Raw genomic sequence first — 18,390 nt, 5'->3', positions numbered from 1 at the left:
TCCTATACAGAAGGGCCTTTAAAACATGCCACTAGTGTGGTTCTTTGTTAAAACTGTGTAACTTTGATTAGCCCGTTATTTGTATTTGTTCGAGGTTTTCCATGTAAGTTGTTTTCTTTTTTTTTTTAATAAAGGCTTTTCAGTATCAGAAAACATTAAAAGACTTGCAGCTTAAAGAAATGCACATTTGTGAGTAAGGCCCTAAAATAAATGGCTTGAAATGTTATTCAAAATAAGGAGAAGCCCAGTGTAGCTTACAGCTCTTTAACTTTTCAATTAAGTGTAAGGAGGAAGTCTAAGGTGCCTGAAATTTAATTCCTCAGAGGTGCATTTGAAGATTAATTAACCCAAATTATAAGTAATGGAGTAGACAGCCCTCAAAGATTCCCTGTAGAGAGAATAAACAGAGACTCTGACAGCAGGGGAACAATTGATCTCTCTGAGGGCTCCAGCATCTGCATCTGCCATGGACACAGAGTGTGTTCAGTTAGGTGCTTGAGCAGAGATGTTTGGAGCACTCTGTTACAGAAGAGACATTCACACAATAGCAATGTGCTGTCATTGTAAATGTAACTGTCTGTGCAACGAGACTGAGAAGTTGTCTTTCTTTGGAAATGTGTCCTGGTAATTCTTGAAGACATTTTAGCAGGGAATCCGTGGTGTTCTTGAAGTTTCTGCTGTGTGAACAAATATGTTACTGTAGTAGGCAGGCATGGTTCTCAGAATTCAATCCATGTATGATTAGACCAAAAATTCCAGTGCTGTCTCAGCAGGAGTTTCATATTGTAATTAAGATGTATGGATATTATAGTTATGTTTTCAGGTAGAAATTTGCAGTTAAAGTTGGCAATAAAATAACCCAAGGGGAAAAACCATCTAAACCAAATTACTATGTTATCAAGAGAACTTAGAGCAAGCTGTTTGTGTGTGGGTCTGTGTGCATGTGTAAAAACTCCCCAAAATCAGGCATCTGAAAACAAAATAGTGATTTGGTAGTTGCAGTGATTCAACAAAAAATGAAGGACTTTATAAATTGGATAAGAGATTTGAAAGGAGTTGCTTTAATTTTCAAGTTTGGATATTGTAATTTCTTCTCCCTAGCTGTCCTGACCATGACGTTGTGTAGACCTGGAAGTCTTGCTAATCAAGCAGGAGTATTCAGCATTTGGTTATTGTATTTGAAATTTGGTATTTCAGGAGCTGATATGGCCCGCTATGCAATGTCCTGGTTTGGTGATGCATATGCTTAAGACATCTCCACCTTTCTTTCTTTTTTGCACAAACATTTATGTGCATACAAAAGCCATCAATTCTAAGTTAAAGAACATAAAAAACGTCCTAAAGTGGTTTTTTTTTTTGTGAGACAAATCTTAATGGTTTTTGGGAGAAATACTGAACTGCTGTCCATAGACTAGGGAAATGCAAAAGAATACATATTATTTCTTGTTTAAGCTGTTTTTTGAAATCTTCTATGGCTGCAGTTGAGAAATAAGATGGAGTATGTGTAAATCTGGGCATGAAGACTTCAGATTTTTAGGTAATTCTTGGTGAGTGTATTTGCTGGAATGGAGTTTTCCTTTTCCTTAAGTGCCAGTCTGACTAGGGACTATTTTGTATTTAAAATATTAGCGTCACAAATCCTAGTGCACTTAGTTAATTGTTAACTTAGTTCTGCTTATAAGTAATTTCCAACAAGCTCATTGAAATAGGAATTGCTTCCTCCAAATATTTTAGTTATGGACTCCTCCTAGGACTATCTGTAGATTACAGTATGATGAAAGGCTTTATCAAGTGTAGTTGCTTGATATATTACCCCTATAACTTTAACAGATGCTATTAATGTCATTATTGTTGGTTGTTACTCATTGCTAGAATAGCTGAAGCACCATCAGCAGTCAAACTGGAAAAGGTCAAAAGCCAAATACTGCCAGGGCTCCTGGTGATTTAACTGACAGCCATCAATGGGTGTCACAGGACTTGGGTTTCCACTGAAGAAATAAACTAAAATAGTCCTTTTAAATTTTCAGAAGTAAAATATATTTTTCTACAATGTGTCTTTTTTCGGATTCTACACACTTTTGTACAAAAAAGATAACGTCAGAATGTTTTTGAGAAAATCTGCAAGCACTGTGGTCTTGATGGGAGCTAGACTTCTGCATACTTGTGATCTTATTATGGCACTTAGTGCTTGAAAACTGTCCCTTGGCATGACATTTCTTGTATGTATAGCATGGTAATGTGTTTTCCTTTGTACATTTTTTACTTTAAGCAAATAAAAGAATGTATTCTTTCTCTGATATGTGGCTCTTTTTGTTTGGCAGGGTAACTCCATCTTCCGAAAATCCCAATGGTGCTACCTGTAGTGTAAGTCAGGGAAAGCCCTCTTTAAGAAGAATAAAAGGGAGAATACACAGAAGCAAAAGTCTTGATAGCATTGATTTCTGTGAATTCACTGTAAGTACTATGTCTTTTACATTTATCCTAGATGAAGTTAAGAGAATCTTACTAATAAAGCAGTTTGCTCCTTGCATTGGGTTTACCTGTTTGTCAGATTAGCAAAGGTATTGTACTTAATGTTTTAATTGCCTTGCTACACTGCCAGATATTATGAGCAGTGATGTCACTTATATGATTGGTGATGTGCAACTACATTCTTGTTCTTCAGCAACCATGAGACAGAAATTTCTATGTCAAATTTTAACATTGTTGCCTCCATAAGATTAAGAAATTGACTTGCAAATGGAGTAAATATGAAAAACAAAATATGATTTCAAATTTTATTTTTATGTTGAGATTTTGGAAATTGTGTTTAAAGTCAAGCATGACTTTTTACAAAACCCAAATAACTATTTCAGTTGCATATGGCTATAATAAAGTGCTAGAAAAGGAAAAATATTTTTCTAAAAGATGTGTATGCGTATGCACTTGAAAGTTGGTGTCACAGGTGATAGGTTCTTCAGTTAGGCAGTACTGGTATATTCCTTTTCTCTTCTCTTTGATTAGGGGGTAGATGTGTTTGTGTTACAGTTTTGGAAACTTCAATGTGATCATGGTAAAGAACCATGACAACCTCCCAACTAACTGGGGGGAATTTGGTCAAAACAAATTATATTCTGATAAGCTAAAATAATTGTACTCTTGAAGTATTTAAGCAACGTCAAAGAATATGTTGAATTATAAATTGGTTATGAAATATGAGGATGAAAGAGCTAAAAAATATGTGCTGTCTTTAAAATGTAGAAATCAATAGTGATGTGAAGATATTGTCTGGCATTGCATGGTGCTAGAAACAATAGCACTAAAATATTGGGGAAACATCTTTAAGGCATAACAGTGGTTTGAGTGTGTTGTCTTTCAGTGGGATGTTTTTCACAGATGATGCCAATAGCATAATTGGTATTTTTTCCCTCAGGACAGCTTTGTTTTTAATTGCCAAGTCTCACAGCGCTATCTTTGGGACAAAGAGCTTGTTGTTTGCTGTTCAAGGAAGCAATGAAGTTACTGGGAAGGATTTGGGATGTAGTGTGTTGTGTGGTGCCCAGATACTTGTGGGTCTGGCCAGTCCTGCAGGGCCGTGTGCCCTGGCTGGGAGTGTGAGGGAGCTGTGCTGCCTCCTTCCCAGCTGCCTTTGGTGTGTCTGTGCTCACTGTTGTCACAGCACTGATCCTGCTTAAGCTGAAGGTTACAAATTCCCCCAGGGAGCAAAATTTCCTTCTGCTATATGGGTCTTCATCTGTGTGGTCCTATTAAGGAGTTTTATCTAAATCTATCTCTACTCTTGGGGCCTTCAAAGAAAAAGAGATTATAGCCAACGGTAAAAGAATTTCTTGCATGCCACAGAACCTTTGCAAAGAGATTTGAGACAGATAATAATGGGCACCTCTGTATCTATAGCCTAGAATGTGTAGAGTGTGTCATGTATAAATTCCTACATTAATAGCTAAGTATTGGCAATTAGGATGAGGAAAGAAGTTCACTTTTTCTGAGGTCGCATGTTAAAGGATGACACAGATTTAAATAGCTAAGCACACAAATCAGAGTTAAAAATATGGATTTTCTTGCTGCTACGAGATTTAGATTCATACTGAAATATTTCTTGATACTGTATAATTGTGGTTTTATTGTTCTCAAACTGTGATTAAAAATAGATCTAAAGAAGTAATTGAATAAATTAGTATCTCTAAGTCTTTCACAAGGGCTCTCAGAACTGAACATTTTTCATGTTAAGAGTCTCCATCTAGTTAAAGCACTCAGGCACTGGCAGACAGAAAACAAAAATAAAAATTAAAACACAAAGGAGCTTTTAAAAATGTTCTGTTTACAACTATTTTATTATGTAGTATATTCATTTTATGCACAGTGAAGTTGAAAAGTTTTGTATTTAAATATGTGGATAACTTATATGCCGACAGCATCCAGAGAACTGTTGATTTCATTCATCATGTAATGAGAATGAGATCCATTAATAATTCTGAATGTTGCTGGCTTTCACTTCAAAATAAGTAATGTCAACTTAAATCCTAAACTAATCTTTTTTTTGAAAACCTTTTGTTTAAAGGTTTCAGTCAGCAAATTCTTACTGAGGACAAATCCTAACAGCAGAAAGATGTAAAAAATAACTTATGCTTTCTTTTCTTGAAGTGAATAAATGTGTCCCCAGTGGGGAAGTTCTGCATTTCAATGCAGTATGCCCATACAAAAATTCAATACATGAAAATGCTGTATTTACTACTTGACTGTGACTTCACCTGAAGCTGGGGACAAGTTGTGGGAGCTGCATTAAACTGGGAGGCTCATTAAAAAATAGGTTTATTCTTTGCAAGGGAGGGAATAACCAGTGAAGAGCCTTTTACATTTGTAAAATTTCAGCAGGGAGGGACTACCATGGGTGCCTTCAAAAGGTTGTCTGGGCAAGGTGATGCTGCCAAGTCTTTTGCTTACTGCAGTTAGTAACATATGAAGTTTGCGCTATTAATGGCTTTTGGTTACACCTATGGCTCTTTGTATGGGTGATCTGCCCAAGAGTGCAAGAGAGCTCCTTGCCTGTGGAGCCTCAGTGTCTAATGGCCTGCTGCTGCAGTGACCCATTGCAAGCCTCAGGGATTTGCATGTCCCTGCCCAAGGCCAGACTGGATGGGGTCCTGGGCAACCTGATCTAGGGGGTGGCATCCCTCCCCCTTGTGAGGGGTGGGAGCTAGGTGACCTTAAAGGTCCTTTCCAAACCAAGCCATTCTATGGTTTGTGTGAGACTGTCAGAGCACACAGTTCCCAGCTGGTGCACTGCATATCTGTATTAACATCCCAGAGCTGCCTCACCTGTATTAAGCTCACAACAACTTTCCAGAAGGCATAAGTTCTTCCTGATTACAAGTGGTGAGAGTCTGCAGGATTGCTGACAAAATCTCAATTTTATTTCTTAGTGATACCTCTGCTTTCTTAAGTGGATGATACTGGGGTTTGTAAGTGATGCCTCCTTTTACTGTTTTGCTAAGGCAGCAAGTGAGAAGATAAAGTGATGAAATTATGTTAAGCCACAGAGTGATAGCACAGCAACTCCCTTAAAATGCGTATCTGTTTTCAACTTCTTGCACCTTTTTTCTTTTCTTTATCCTCTCCATGTATTAGCAGTACCACTTAGTCAGAGTAGCACCTGTTCACCCAAACAAAGTAAAATCTGTTTTATTGCCCTTCAGTTCTTCTTTAAAGGAGTATCATCATGCTATGCTGTTCCAGATATTAGCCCTTGGAAAACTGAGTTTTAGTGGTATGTATAAAAATACGCCTGTATTTTATGTTGAATATTGGCAAATGGTTATTCTCAACCCAGAAATGTTGCAGAACTCCAAGTCTACATTGTGGAAAAAGGAAGAAAATATAAAGAATAGCATTATCAGTTCTTGGGGGTACATATGGAATATCCGCTTCCTTGTAGATTGAGCTTGTTGTACTAATGTTCCATTACATCCATATTTTAATCTTTGTTACTCTGAAACAAACCCTGGCTTTGTACAAGCTACCCCAGATAGCAGTAGCACTTCTGAGCCCAGTTGGTTGACAGGGTTTTTGTTGTACTAGGCATTGTGCAAACATGAAATGTTTACTTTCAAGGACCTTACAATCCATTTCTAATAATAGGTAAGATGTGACTAAACTTTGATTCTTTAGCTGCATATGGCTCTGAAGCTGTTCAAGTGCTGTGCTGTTGCTAGGGCTTCTGAAGGTCACGTTGGGATGCAGGTGCATTTTGGGACTGCCCTGCTTGGTAGAGCCCTGGGAGTTGTCCTCCTCTCTGGTGTGGAGCTGCCTTGGGAGGCTGTGTGACAGCTCAGAGGTGTTTGAATGGATCTTGTGGTTTGGTTGCTGCCTGTATGACAGATTTTGTGCAGGTCTCACAGCGCTACAAACACTGACCCCCCCTACAATGTGAGGATGCAGAGAAACTGTTCCCTTCTTTTCCTTTTAGTCAGTGCTGATTTTTCTGGGAATGACCGAAAGGGAGACTTTGAAAGCTTTTATAAGGAGCTCATATAATGAATTTTATGTCTAAGACACTATTTAGTTTTGTAACTCTGAAATTATTGCAATTAGCACCTTGAAAAGTGTATTTTTAAAGGAGAACAGATTTAAGCCTTTCCTGCTAAAAGCAGCCCTTTGGACGAAAGAGCTCATCTTGGAATCAGAGCACTGCAGTTATTTCCAATATGAACGAGTCCAGTGCTGGAGGCAGCTGGTGCTAGCCTGCTCTCACTAAACGTGCACACAGCTAGGTTCAGCTCACCTGCACCTGGAGCAAAGCAGAAAATTTCCAGTGTACTTCCATTTGCATTGGAGTTAAAATCCAAGGAATAATTTTGCAAAATGTTTTACCAACACCGGTTTCTTTTTCTCACTTTTTCATTCCTTTCTAGCAAGTCCTTTTTCAGGTGCATTGTTTTGTCTCTTCGTGCCATATATACTGCCAGTGAAGTGATGTTGGCTAGAATCGCTGTGCGCTAATGCTTTAGAGGTTCCTGATGTCAGCATGTTAGGCACAAAAGTAACACAGTAGGGTAGGAGATTAGCGAAAAGAAGAGAAAAGAAAGACAGCTAAGTACAAAGCAGTCTGAATAAAGCACTGTGGAATGCATGACAAAATGGAAGAGGCAACAAAGAAGGAGATAATCAGACAGTGAGAATTAGCCAATGTGCTCTTGCTTTTCTTAGATGGGGAGCACACATGTTCACGTAGAACAGTAATTTTTAGCGCACTGATACCTTGTATAATTTCTTGCAGGGGAGCTGCAGAAACTCGGTGTTTCTGTGTGCTTGCCTGCTCTCATTAGCAGGACGGAGTGATTGACCTCGCATGCTCTGTGGGGGCGTGTGCCCGGCATGTTCTGTGTGCAGGGAGGTGCGTGTGCAGCCAGCGCTGGGGAGCAGCTCCTGACAGTGGCTGTGGCGTTGTGCTCTTGCTGCTCTTTCACGTGCTTTATCATTTCTAATGAAGTTTCAAGGCTCTTTAGAGGCTTTAGTGATTAACTTTAATGGATGTTTGTGATGACATCCTTATTTCACTTCCCCAGTCTCCTTGGCAGATTTTTATAGCATACGGCAGGCTTCGAATCAGTTTGCTTGGGTTTTGTTCTTACCAGTGTGTTGGGTAACTGTTGCTGTGAGTAGCCCCACTCCCCCAGTGAAAAAAATGTAGGGATCAAAACATAAAACTGCACTATACTGGTTAACTTGTCATGGGGCATATTGCTGAGCGAGGCAGTCTAGTCTGTACTGAAGCAGAGATTTATTGCAGTTTTTTATTTAATTTCATCTATTGCAAACTCATCTTTCCATTGAATCATCTTACAAATAACTTTTGAGGTAGTAGATATCATTCAGTAATTTGATTTTTGTTTTCTTTTTTAAAATAAAATTCTTCAGGTTTTATATTTCCATTTATCTTGATTTTCCTGCTGAGTATTTTAATATGAATATCTGTCTGTAAAACTTGTGAAATGAGAAATGAATAATAACACAAATGGTATGTATCAGACTCAGTTTCTTAGGATGGAGGCATAAGAGCGCTCATGTTCTTTAAAAAGTCCTGCAGGTATTTTGGTCGTCTCTGTAGATGTGGAAGGATGAACTCATTAGCACAGCTGGAGTCTTGTGGATGCCCTTAATTTGTTACTGTTCAGAGAAGTGTGGTTGTTATGCAGCTGTTTCTGAGATTTAAATCCTCTTTGGTAGCTTAGCCTTGCTTCACAATATTGTTGTTGTACTGTAACCCATTTATTATAATCATTTAATCTATTGATGGTGTATGAACACAGTACAGACTTTATATAGTTTTGGCCAGTTTAATTTACCTAAGATAGTCTAAATAATGAAAAAAAAAAAGGAATATTTAAGCAGTTTACAGTTAATGAAATGAAAATACTTTGTCTTACATGCGCATTTTTATTGATCAAGTACATGGGAAAACCCCAGAAATATACTTACTACTTGTTTTAATATATATAGTTAATTGCTCTAAATACAGAGGAAAAAGAGTTTAATTTGAACAAATGTGGAGATATAATACTGATGGAAAGAGGGGAAAAAAACTGGAGGCTTTTGATCCAAGATTACAATTCTTCTGGGAAAGAGTATATTTTCAGCATTGTTTATTCTGTCATCTTGCTTTTTATTTTAAAAACAAATCCAAAGTTTTATGTAAGAGCTATTCTAAATGTCAAGGCAAATTATTAAGTCTCAAGCATAATACTAGGTGAAGCTTATACAGCCTTAAGATTAACCTAAGGAAGTTAACCATAAATGAACAAGTAATTTAATTTGCTAAATTCTGAATTGTGATTGACCTTGATTTTTGTTTCTGAATTGATTCAGACTGATTGATTTACGTTTCTCAACAAATTCAGTGTTCCAGTTAAGTCTACCAAGGATGTTAACTGATGACTGTGTTTACGTTTTATTTGAATTAGAAATATATTTTTGAGTGCATGTTTTAGGTTATTTTTATTTCTTCTCAGAATGGCACTGCGAATTTGGGCAGATGGAGCTGTACTGAAATACACTTTGGCATTTGTTAGAGTAATACCTGCTTGATTACTCCACCACCATTATACTTGGTGGATGATTGTGACTTGTCAAGTCCATCATCTCTTAAAATGTCAAAAGATATGTAGGCCATGGTGTATTTTGTCTTTAGGTTACATAATATCAGCTCCTCTTTGTGTGGTGGTGTGGGATGCTATTGTCATTTAGTCTCAATATCACTGCCCACCTGCCGGTGAGCTGCAGCCAGCCCCAAGCAGAATGAGGGTCCAATTGTTTGTCCTTCAGCTAGCCCAGAGATGGAGGGAAGCAGAGAAATTATTTAGGATGACCACTATCCCTGCTTTTCAGATACTTCTGAGCTCCTTTGAATGTCTCAATTTCTGAGCTGAACTCTGTATGGAGCCACATGATGATCTGTGTTGTATTAAAGCAAATTGATGGGATGACTCAGGGAAAAGAGTAACGCTCATATAAATGTGAGCTTCTCTAGGTCAACGCTAAAGTAATTTTTTTTTTCTGAAAAATCAAGGCTTCTTTTTGTACATTAGATACCTTAATATTTTGTTAGGCATTAGATACTTGTGTAACAAATAATTGTTTCTGTCCAAAAGAATTTTATGTGAGTGACTCTAAACTGGCTTTGAGTCTCAGTGTGTTTATCTTTCTTGCCAAAAATTCTTCCCAGATTTATTTCTAGAGTAGAAGTTAAGATTATATTGCTCAATCTATTTTCCTGTTATTGATAGATTTTATTTGTTTGACCTTTCTCTACTGTTGTGCTCAAAAAGAGGCGGACTTGTTATATATGAGAAAGCAAAGACTGCAACAATTTCTATTGCAGGCTCTCAGCCTTGTGCTTAAAAATAGCAAATAACAGAAGTGTCAGTATGAGTGGCTTTTCAAATATATCACTAGAATGTATATGCTAGTAGCATGTCTGTTTTAATATTTTTATTAGGTTGCTGGAGGTTTTTTCAGTTTAGGTTTGTTGGATGTTTGGGTTTTTTGGGTTTTGCTAATTTTTTGCCTCACCAGAACTGTTTCGTCTTTGGAACTAGAGTTTGGGTGATTAATTCTAATGGCTTTTAAAATTTGATTTTTGTTATTAAACAAAATATGTGGGATTTGATTGCAAAAGCTGCTTGGAATTTTCTGTCATTAAATACTTGTCTATGTGTGGGCACCACTGGCATGTCTGCAAAGATATAGTAATTTCATGGAAATAATAATGATTCTGTAATGCAGGTACAGTCAGTGTCAGCATGCAGTCGTTTGTGGGGAGAGAAATTTTTCATGCTGCTTTTTCTAGCAAAAGAAATTGAAATGTTTCCTTTGACCTTCAGACACTTACTTTCTCAGAAGTAACTGAGAAACTGAGTAACTGTTACTGTCTCAGAAACAGCATTCCTTGATCCATGCCTGGCAATACTACAGAAGGTTAAGGATGGGAATATTAGTATTCCACCGGCACTTAGAACTTATTTGTGCACTGAAATGAACGGAAAAATGTTTTCTTCCTGAAATAGGAGAATTGATCTACGTGAAAAATCAGACGGTCTTCATAGCTTATGCACAAAGACAATAGCCACAGTTATAATTAAGGCCTTCAGGTTTTTGAGAGATTTTAAGCCTCAAGCCTTTCACTCAGTGGGATTCTCTCAAAGTGCCCATCCGTTGGTATTCTCACCAAGCAGGATTTTAGTCAAGACAGGCCAGCTTGGTGTGGAGGTACTTCTGCAGTATTCCAGAGGAGCAGGTACTGATACACGTGGAAGTGATGCAGACAGAATGTCTGCAAGGGTTGCAGTAATACTCAGCTTTGTTTCCGTAAGCCTGAAGGTGCACTTGGCCAAATGCTAATGGTGCTGAGGGCGGGCTGGGCAAAATCTTGAAATACATGTGGCCTCCTTAGAAGGTCTTCTGAATTTATTTTTTTTTCTTTCAAGTTTTAAGCTTTTTAAGTTACAATAGAAGAAATAATTATAAAAGTATTCCATAGCTGTTACTCACATACTCCAGTAATGATAGCTTCTGGAACACTTCAAAGTAGGATTTCACAGCACTGGGTTATATTTGTTTCCTTACACTTTGGAAGAAGGTCTTTTTTAGTTACACAAAGAGTTGAGAAGATAGAGTGAGTGCCTAAGCAGCTGCAGAATTCCTCTTTTTAAAGTGAGCCATGCTCAAGTTTGTCTGTCACTATCCAGACGCTGATGTGCATATCTGTCCATATAAATTATATAAACATAAATATACATGTGTCATATGTACACACATGCATACATTTCACATTTAATAGGGAAAATACTACTGGTTAGAGTCACGCTTTGTCAGCATGATCTCTACATAAATTTTTAGAGTCTTGTTGACAAAACTCTGCCTGTCACATTGTACCATCTATGCCAGTAGCAAACATCTCCAAGGGCAGGGCCTGACCCTACACAGGCAGTCCTTCAACAGCAGTTGTAAAATGTCACCGTCACCCTGTCAAGGTCTGCCTTTACCAACTTTTTTCCCTCTGCTCTCTGCAAGTCCCAGTGGCGTTCAGGAATGTGCCATTTATCACACAAGTGAAATACGTCTTTTTTTGAATATTCTTCACCATCCCAAGGAATTCTCCATCTAGCCCTTTTCCCATCTTTGTTGTCCAAATGGCTGGGGAGTGTGCCCAGGCAGGGGACAAAGGAATTTGTCTTCAGCAGATGGTTTATTTTAAGAGGATGCGCCAGTACTAATGTAGAAGAACTGACAGGATACTCTCAGCAGTAAAAAAAAAAACTTGAAATATGGGCTGTAGCATAAGGTTTTGCTGCAGTCACTGGAAAAATATTAACTGAAAATGTTGTTAAAATAATGGAAACATAATTGTACACATCGAAAGTTGAAAATGAAGTGCATTGCACCCAACACCCAAGTCTTCAACCTAAATGCAGAATAAAATAAAAAAAGATGGATTGTGAGCACCTTGGAATTCAGACTGCATGAATTTGCAAAAATGCCATAGCAAACTTCTAGGAGAATGTTGGGTTTTTTAATCCAAAGAAATTTATTTTTGAAGTCTGGGGCTGTGAATGGAAAACAAATTGTTTATAAGCTGTGCTTAGACTGAAAAAAGGGTTAGACTGCGTTAATGGAATAGGGCAGTTAGCGTGGGCTGGCTCATCGTTCTTGCAGCAATAGAGACACTTTCAGTTTGCAGAGATTCTGGTTTCCTTTGGCACAGATGTCCTTTTTGTCCTCTGGCACAGTTTTCCTTGATTTTTCAAAGAAATATTGGATGTTTGTTACTCGTCTATATCTAAGAAGAGCAGCTTGCTTCTCCCACTGGTATAATATGCCTCTGCTTATTGCTCTGCAGTATTCTGTGAGGGAGCATACGGGACTGGATAACCTCTACAGAGCAGCTGCCTTTGGATATTTGGCACTGTTATTAGCAATATACTATTGGGATCACAGGCTTCTGTAATAAATTTAGCAATCTTGGCTGTACTATCATTATACTTATCTAGAACCCCTCAGAGCTAGAGAATTTGAAAAGTACATATCCTATTTTCACTGTGGTGAGTACCACTGCATGAATAGAAAGGAAGCAAATATTAGTGTTTGTATTTTTATGAAGATTCAACATTTAACTTCTGGTATCTACTGACATCTGCAGCTGAATGTGTTACCTTTCATTGCCCTTGGGGACAGAGGAGAGAGGGCTTAAAGGTTGGTAATGACAAAGAAGGGGAATAACCAGCAATGAGAAGATCTGCTCTTGGAGCTGCTCAGATGTTCAGAAACCAGAAAGTGCTTTCTCAACCTGCTTGGAAAATAAGTTAGGAGTATACAGTACTCAAGTCTGAGCAATAGGCTTTTCAGTGAGGTTTCTTGCAGTTCTTCAGATAAAGGAAAAATACTGGAGTCACATACTACAGTGTGTTAATAGAGAATGTTCAACATTCAATTACAAACGCGATTCTTGTTTTGCCCCTCTCAGGAAGGCAGCATGTCTTATAAAATTATTATAATATATTAATTATTTACTTGACTCTGATAATGTAGGAAAATATGATTGCCACTCAAAGCTGCACACTGAAGTTGGATGCTGCCTGAGTGCTCAGGCAGCATTTCAGCTGGCCTTTGTTAGGCCTGTTTTTATATATGGACTGTTAAACACAGCTTTGTGAAATCATGATTCATTTACTGTAACGAGATAGGGATGTGAGCTCCAAGATGAAGACTCTCAACAGCTGCTAGAAAGCTTTTCACAATTTATAATTGGATGTGTGTTCTATATTATTTCATTCTTAAACATGTGATCCCTGTGAAACTTGGTTGGCCAAATTAGCCAAGTCTGCCCTTCTTGGTTATCTACCAGTGCTTGCATAACCAGAGAACTGCATGGCTTTTCCTTTCTCTACCTTCAAGGTAAGGCAGGGATGGCCTAAATCAGGTGTTTTCATATTGCACCGTTTAACTAGAAGCTGTTTCCAGTAACTGGATGCAGTGTTTCCTCTACTTTCACTCCCAGCAGTTTTGGGCAATATAACAAAATAGCACTGGATACCTGGATGATTGATTGCTACAGAATCCAGTACTCACTAGGCAATAACAACCCTAGGATGCAAGCACACAGAACTGGCCTGCCTTCATTTCTCCACTTCATAGAAATTCTTGTGCATATTCACAGGCCAGCTAGAGTGAGTTCAGACCTGTGCCCAGAAATGTGATGAATTAATCTGAAAGTTTTGCAGCCAATACTTTATAATCTCATATTTGCCTTATTAATAGCTGCTGTATCTGCTTCATGGGTTCCGATCTGCTGCTGTGCATTCTGTGAGGGCATTTTAGGGCTTTGAGATGAGCCCATGAAGAAATACAATTTAGGATGGAAAACAGACAATTTTTAAGAACAAGCGCCAAACCAGGAAGATAATGGATGAGTCAGGAGGATTTGTTGGACTTGATCCCAGCCACCTAAAATTTCCTGACAGAAGCTTCATTTTTTCTTCTACCACCACAAACTTTTCTGTTTAAGATGGTGCTTAGAATGGTGCTTGCACTCTGTGGAGTGCTCACAGAAGTGGTAAGGCACAATTTGCAGTGTTATGCATCTTTTGCTGATACTGTCTTGTGGAAATGTACCTCTGTGGGCAGCAATTGCAAGTGTAAAGTGTCAGGCAAAGTATTGTAAGTGACCCCTTCCAGCATAAATCTTTCTAATAGACTTTTTGATTCTGCTGATAATCTAGGATTTTCCATATGGGATTGTGTTCTTTCAACACCATACCTTCAAAAAGCATCTGTAATAAATTGGTGAGGCTACCGCACTATGTGGGCTTGGCATGAGGAATTAGGTGTCCTGGATTAGATTATTCTTCATGACTTCTAGCGAGACCAGCTGAAGATCTGCAGTTATATTTTGTCCCTTAATGATCTTCCTTACTCAGGGCTTACAGTGGCTTTTACAGTGGCTTTTACAGTAAGGTTGGCACAGTTTGTCTTCTCTCTTTATCTTGTATCATCTTCAGCTTTTGGGGTGATTATTATTCATATTACAGTAGTAGTTAGAGCATTCTGTTAGCATCAGAGTCCTACTGTACCAGATGAGCTACAAACACAGAAAAAAAAGTCCTTTCTCTAAGTATCAAATGTGTTAAAAACTCACTAGTACAGATGTATCAAGTGGAATTAAAAAGGTAAAGATGGTAAACTCCATAAATTTACCATAAATTTACCTCAAGGCATTGCATGGAACCTCCTAAATCTTTTCCTCTTCTACCGTTTCACTTTGGTACCCTAAATATTCAGAAGACTGGGGAGAATTTGCCCTGAGATCAGTTTTTGTCAGGATCTGTCATTCCTCTGCTGTAAAAACAGACACCCACACTGCCTTTTCTGTGGCTGCTCTAATTAAAAGTGAAGTGGATGTTCAGCATCCCAGCAATGGGGAACACCTTGTATAAGGATATTAGAAGAGAGTTTGTTGAAAAGAGGTATTGTTGGCTGACCTGAATCAATGAGCAGGATAAATATGGCATTGAACAAAGCAAACATGCTGGAGGGGAACACGTGGAAGGAAATTCAACCAGTGTGTTTTCACCCAAAGGACGTTGTCTGGAATGTTTGTTTAAAGGTCAAATGTTCATAGTAGAAATATCATTGAGTAAACACCTCAAGTGAAATAAACTGCATTTGAGAGGAAGAGGACTGAGGTGTAGATAACTTTGAAATTATTTTCCCTTTGAAAGGAAAAAAATCAGAGAATATCAGTTGCCATAATTGTGCTTGTGGTTCATAATGTAATATTAGAGGATAAAGCAATATGTTTTTAAACTATTTTGGGAATCCTAAGTGTCAGAAAACACTCTGTTCACTTGTAATGGTGCAGGGAAAGCAGAAGTTTCAGGAGAACATATGAAAATAAAAGTGACTTTTATGCAGCTACTTCTCTTTTCTTGAGTGCAGAGAACTGCTTTCAGACAGCTCTTTGCTGTCAAGGAAAAAGATGAGAAGAATAAGTCCCATTAATTATTAGTTTTTAAGCTCCCTGACTAGTGAATGAGTCTGATTTTGGTAGTGCGTTAGGATGACACCTAATTAAAGATAATTGCATCTGAACATAACCTGTGGAAATGCTCAAAATGAATAAGAATTGTCATCCTAGCAACGGTTCTTATTAGATATACTTATGAAGCTGGGAGTGTAGGAAATGATTCTTCTAAGAGAAAAGTTTCTGGGACCTTTCTGATGGAAGAATTGCTAAGGAGCATAGAGGAAAATACCAGTATGTGTGTTGGATTCTACCAAGGTTTGCCTGGCATTGAGAGAAATGTGATATGTAAATTAGTTTGTAGGCTGAACTCAGAAGTGGTTCCTTGCTGCTTACAGCTAGAGGTCTGAAGAAGTAAAAAAAAATTGAGTGCCTCTGGTCTAGTCAAGATTTCTCTGTGTGCCATCTTTGATGCAGATAAATGAGATAATTTCTAATTTCAACTATACAATATACAGAAATGATAAAATGAATGCAGAGGTGCATGCCTAATTGAAGGGCCTTTAAATCAAGTGGGTTGGAATGTATCAAAATCTTCCTCTCAGTTGACACAATGCATTTTCACGGTCATTTTGGAAAAACACCAGTAGGGTGCATAGTTGGGCTTCACAGTGATACGGTGTTGCCATTTGCTGTAATTTTACTCCAAACTTTTTGATGGAATATGGTGTGGGTTTTTTAAGTTGTTCTTCCTGAGGAAAGTTTTCACTGATCTTTTTTCCCTTGTAGCTGTGGGAACAGCTTTAGAACTTGGTTATAGTATATACCAAAAGCTCAAATGATAGAGGACAAAGAAAGTGTCAGACCTGAAAAAAATGTGAAAGAAACTCAAGTGCTCGGCCCTTATGCCTTTTAAGTCACTTATGACTCACAGTTTTGACTGACCGAACTTGGCAGCATTTGTGGTATTTTGGGTATATTTGTGGAAGCCCACAAGAGTGGGTTTTGTCATCCTTTGTATTCAATAATTCAACACAGATTTTAGTCTTTTTAAATTGTTGGAGTCCTTTGAGATCTTTTCAGGAGTGAGAGTTAGCTTTGAATTACTTGAAAAGTATTATTAAATAGATTATGTAAAGAAAGTGTGATCTCCTTTGGAGGTTTTCTATCCTTTAATAAGGGGCAGAAAGCCTGGGAGCAGGGCCAGAAGTAAGAAGTTGGCAGGGACTGTGCCTCCTATAGAAAAGGGAAGGGAATTTGGAGTCTAAACCTGAGCAGACAAGGAGGTGGAGGAGAATAAGCCAAAAGCAGGGTATGCAGCTTTGAGGAGCAGGGGCAGAAGCAGTGGGAAGCAAGGCATGCTGTCAGCAGCCATTTGACCAAACCAGACTGTACCTTCTCCTGCACAGCTGGAGCCAGCCTGCATGAGGTCTGAGCTGCAGTTCCTGCCCTTGTCCCGTCCTCGGGGACAGCTCTCTGCAGAGCCGTGTCCCACATCCCGCCTCTGCCCCTCGCTGGCCGTCCCCTGGGGCACGGTGGCACCCAGAGCTGCCAGCCCCGGGGCTGCAGGAGCCTGTTGCAAACCTGGCACTCCCCTTCTGCCCTGCTCGGGCCCTTATGTAACAGAGCTGGCAGCAATGAAGGCTTTCAGCCTGCTTTGGAGGGAAGAAGCATCTCATCTGGCTGCTAGGAGGAGTCAGCAGAAAAAACTAAGGATGCTCAAGATTTTAGGTGTTTAGTATGAAGGTGCAAACTTGGCAGGGTCCAAGTACTGAACCCCAATAAATGCTGCTTTTATTAAATTAAATTGCAGAAATTACATGTTTGACAAAGATTTTCAAGAAATTATTCTGACCCTTGAAGGAGGGAGCACCATCTCTAAACCTGCTTTCCATTCTTTGGTTAAACTACTTGAAATGCAGTAAAGTATATTAGAATAAGGTATATTAGGTGTATTTGAATAAGGTATACTAGCCTTTCAAGAAGGTACTAAAGTACTATACAGTAATACTGTTTTATGTAAAGGTTCTTTATGAAATAGAATTATGTCAAATAAAAAACTTCAGTCATTTTTTAACCTCTCAGAGCTCAGTTCGCAATTTGAAGAGTAGTGTTGAAAGGGTGTTATAAAGCAGTATAAACTTAGGTAGATTGCTTCTCAGAGTTGTGTATGTTTTATACAAAAAACAGGCACTGATATTTAGCTAAAGCAGTTAGAATATTGGCAGAACAGTACCACAAGTAATAGAGCTGCAGTATTTTCAGGTGCAGAAGGTGATTTGTCCTGTACCAGACGCTTAATCCAAAGGTAGAGACTTTAAATACAATGAAAAATTTTTTTTTTAATTTTTTCTTTTTGTTTTATTCTGTAAATATGTTGGATTAATTTTGAGTAAACAGTTACTTTGTGTCCCATAGGGACAGTTCTCTGGCTTGCTCACTTGCACTTTGCTTAGCTGTGATTTTTCAGTATGTATAATTAATCAAACTAATGAACTTACAAAATAAGTAAATAATATTACATTGTAATCCAGCCCTCTTGACTTTGCTTTTTGACCTTTTTGGATGTTTGAATATTTTTTACTTCAAAAGGCATGTAGGAAAATCCTGTAAGTGCTTTTGGGGAGCCACCCCAACCTTAGTGTCCTTCTGTCCTTCCAGGAACCAGGAGTGTCACAGTCTGTGAGGGGTCGTGTCAAGCAGGTTACAGAGCCCATCACATCCACGGCCGCTTTTGCAGCAGCTAGGACACACCCTGTGCTAATGCAGGAGTGGTGCAATGTGGTTTATACTCTCCTTTCTTCTCTTCCTTCCTTTCTTTTAACCATTCCATGTTTCCATACTAATCTTGTTACACTTCTAGTGACAAGAGAGACCTC

General features: G+C 38.4%; 1 protein-coding gene across 1 annotated transcript in view; it reads left to right on the top strand.

Annotated features, from left to right (window-relative positions):
- The first annotated feature begins 2,341 nt into the window (after positions 1-2,341).
- The window catches only part of TJP1 (tight junction protein 1), a 148,775-nt gene continuing 132,726 nt past the window's right edge, over positions 2,342-18,390 (top strand). The window contains exon 1 of the mRNA XM_084214023.1: positions 2,342-2,454. The gene's annotated coding sequence lies outside the window, so the exon portion shown is untranslated. The remainder of the gene's footprint in view (positions 2,455-18,390) is intronic.

The sequence above is a fragment of the Fringilla coelebs genome (genome assembly GCF_963513975.1).
Source record: "Fringilla coelebs genome assembly, chromosome: 12".
NCBI lineage: Eukaryota > Metazoa > Chordata > Aves > Passeriformes > Fringillidae > Fringilla > Fringilla coelebs.
The sequence above is the reverse complement of the archived record's forward strand: the minus strand, read 5'-3'. Positions and strand labels throughout refer to the sequence as shown.